The sequence below is a fragment of the Gekko japonicus genome, unplaced genomic scaffold, assembly GCF_001447785.1.
Source record: "Gekko japonicus isolate JY-2015 unplaced genomic scaffold, Gekko_japonicus_V1.1 scaffold1707, whole genome shotgun sequence".
NCBI classification, from domain to species: domain Eukaryota; kingdom Metazoa; phylum Chordata; class Lepidosauria; order Squamata; family Gekkonidae; genus Gekko; species Gekko japonicus.
This window is the reverse complement of record NW_015174323.1, coordinates 276,604-279,994: the sequence shown is the minus strand read 5'-3', so window position 1 is coordinate 279,994 and position 3,391 is coordinate 276,604.

The window sequence follows — 3,391 nt, the reverse complement described above, 5'->3', positions numbered from 1 at the left end:
CTCAGTCAAGAGGACGACTTTATTGAAAAGATGTTTCACTAACAAGGTTTCTGTTTAGAATGACATGTGAGGAATCAAGCAGGTAACATGAACAGAGTTCAAATAGTCTCTACACCAATGGGACATATTCCCGCCCGGGAAGAAAATAGCGCCAAAGCCCTGGGAATCATAACGGTCTATGTAATCCAAAACATCTCTGTTCCCATGCTCTGAAGAAAAGCAAAATCCAGCAGACTAAAACAATCTTCCTTATCTGACCACCTGCCCTTGAAGTGTTTGGCGTTTCACTAACAAGCTGCTCGTTTGTGAGCATGCGCTTGGGATGCTAGGCAACAACTGTCAACATATGAACTATCACAGAAAGGAAAGTAGGGTAAAGGGCACCTACAGGTTAAGCATATATACATCTGATCAAACATGGCAGCTTGCTGACACTGAGCCTCCAAAAATTCTATGGCTTTTATAACAGAGTCAATCTTTTTTTTTTTGTCTTTGATCTTGAAAGTGACTTCTTCTGGAAACAACCATTTATATCCAATTGAATTTGTCTGAAGAAAAAGCACCAACTCTTTGTACTTCTTTCTCCTTTGTCTCACCTCCTTTAGCGTTCTGATAACAGTTTCTCCCACTTTCAGGGGGGCTCCAGAAACTGCTTTCAGGATTGCATCCCTCACATGCCTCTTCGAGAATCTTACAACAATTTCCCCAGGCAGATTATTCTTTTTTATATATCCTGAATATGATCTATAGACCACATCCATTTCGTTTAGCAACAGTTCCATTTTCATTTCTGTCACTGGGGCTAGCAGTTATAACTTCTTTAAGATTCTCTCCTGGTTTTTCCGGCATGCCCTGGAAGCGAAGAACCATGTTGGCCTTTTCCATTTGTACTTGTAGCATTTGATCTTCCAAAGAAGTTGTCTTCTATTCCAAGCTTTTGTACTTTCTTCTTTACTTTCTGTGTAATTACAGCCACTTCCTTCACCTTTTCAGCCTCCTGCTTCATGATTTGTATCAAATCGCCTATCTGTGCTTGTGTTGTAGTTATACTCTGTGTCACTGTTGATGTTTAATCTTTGAAGTTATTCAGCTGTTCCAGCAGAGCGCGCATGTACTCTGCTATAGACTTCACCATCTCACTGGTAGCTTCCAGTTTAGGACTTTCAAGTTTCGATTTCACAAGTCTTTCTTTGTCCTTCTTCCCTGCCATCTTTTTAGTTGTTTATTTTCTCCAACTTTTCAAAAGTCTCTGAATTTGCGCCTGAATGCTAAAACTTGCTTGGGTAAGTGCCTTGATGCAGTTTTCTTCGTGTTCTCTTCCGCTCCCCCCTCTTTTGCTTAAATATTCGTGCGATCGGGAGGCATCCCTCCCCCCGCTTGTTTTCCCCCGGTTCAGTCTAGTAGGGTGGGGAGCTGCCTTTTAAACTTTAAAATGCCTTGACTCATGTTCATTGCTGGTCTTGCGACCCCATTTAGAGCTTCATTTTAGATGCTGGATCTCCTGCACTTGCCCTGGTCAGCGTCACTGGTCCCGTTCGGTCTCTCAGCGTGAGGAAGCATTGGAACGAAGAGACGCCCAATTCTTAGGCATTCCGCCCTTGAAGAGGCCGCCTCTTGAGAGTTCCTTGGCCAGGGTCCCTTCACCGGGTCCCTGGGGGGGGGTTGCGAGCCTGCGCACCCCCTCCCCCGGCTAGAGCACAGCCTCACCCCCGAGAGGTATGGGAGGTGAGACTGTTAGCGCGCCGCCATCAACTGGAAGTCATAACAAAGAGATGTGAGAATGAAATAGGAGCCCAGCAGCACCCCCAAAACAAATCAAGCTCAGCCTTGTGTACTCGGCGTGTGCACACTTCTTCACATACATTGAAACAGATTTCCTCAAATAGGGCATGCAGGGGTGGGGGTGGGGGTTAGTTGTCAGGATGAGCTGATTAATGTCAAGATGCATAAGTAACTGAGCAATAAATATAGGTAAACTTAACCCACAGGACATACTCATCAGTTTTGATGTGGTATCTCTTTTTACCAAGGTTCCGGTAAAAGACACACTTGCCCTTGTTAATCAGATTTTTCCAGATGACACAACAGCCTTATTCCACCATTGTTTGACAACCAGGTAGTATCCAATGGGATAACGAATTCTATGAACAGATGGATGGGGTTGCCATGGGAAGCCCTCTCAGCCCAGTTATAGCAAACTTCTATATGGAATGTTTTGAAAAAACAGCTTTAGAATCTGCACCCCACAAACCGACAGTCTGGTTCCAGTACGTAGATGATACCTTTATCATTTGGAGCCATAGAGAAGTAGAATTGATGGAATTTTTAGACCACCTCAACAACATCCACCCCAACATACAATTCACCATGGAAAAAGAAGTCGAGGGTAAACTCCCATTTCTAGACATCATGGTCATCCGCAAAACTAACCTTCAATTAGGTCACAAGGTCTACAGAAAACCAACTCACACGGACCGTTATTTACACAAAAACTCCAATCTCCACCCTTGGCAAAAAGAGGCATAATCAAAACATTAGTACACCGTGCAAGACAGATATGTGAACCACACTTTCTCAATGATGAACTAAATCATCTAAATCATGCACTTCAAGCAAATAGCTACTCCACGAATGAAATCAGAAGAGCGATTAAACCAAAGGTAAAACAAACAACTGAGGAAACACAGCCTCCCACAGGAAAAGTGTTTTTGCCATATATCAAAGGAATCACTGATCAGATGGGAAAACTTATGAATAAACACAACCTACAAACAGTATTCAGACCCGCCAGAAAAATACAACAGATGCTATGATTGGTAAAAGACAGAAGAGACCCCCTCACTTTTGCAGGAGTATACCGCATACCATGCAGTTGTGGACAAGCACAGGAGATCGAGCGAAAAAAATGCTGCAGAAAAAGGGGTCACATGACCAACTATGAACGTGAGTCAACTTAAAGGCGATTTTTAAAAAGAAAAGACGCTCGCTACCCTATCTCACTGAGCAGAGAAACTGAGCAGGGAGGAAATTCCTCATGCACATAAATCATTGAGCGGAGGGGGGGGGAGCAGACAAAAACTCGTAGAAAAGTGCCTGGAAACACTCATCAGAGCGATTGCAAATTATCAAGCGCAAATTCAGAGACTCTTGAACTTTCTTGTGAGTGTAAACAATTATAAAAGATGGTGGGGAAGAAGGACAAGCCTCTGAAAGTAAAAGCTGGGGAGAGCTTGAAACCGGAAGTGACGAATGAGATGGCGAAGGCAGTAGCAGACTACATGTGTCCGCTGCTGGAGCAGCTGAACGTCTTCAAGGAGCAGATGACGGTGGTGACACAGGGAATAACAACACAACACAGATAAATGAGCTGATACAAATGATGAAGCAAGAC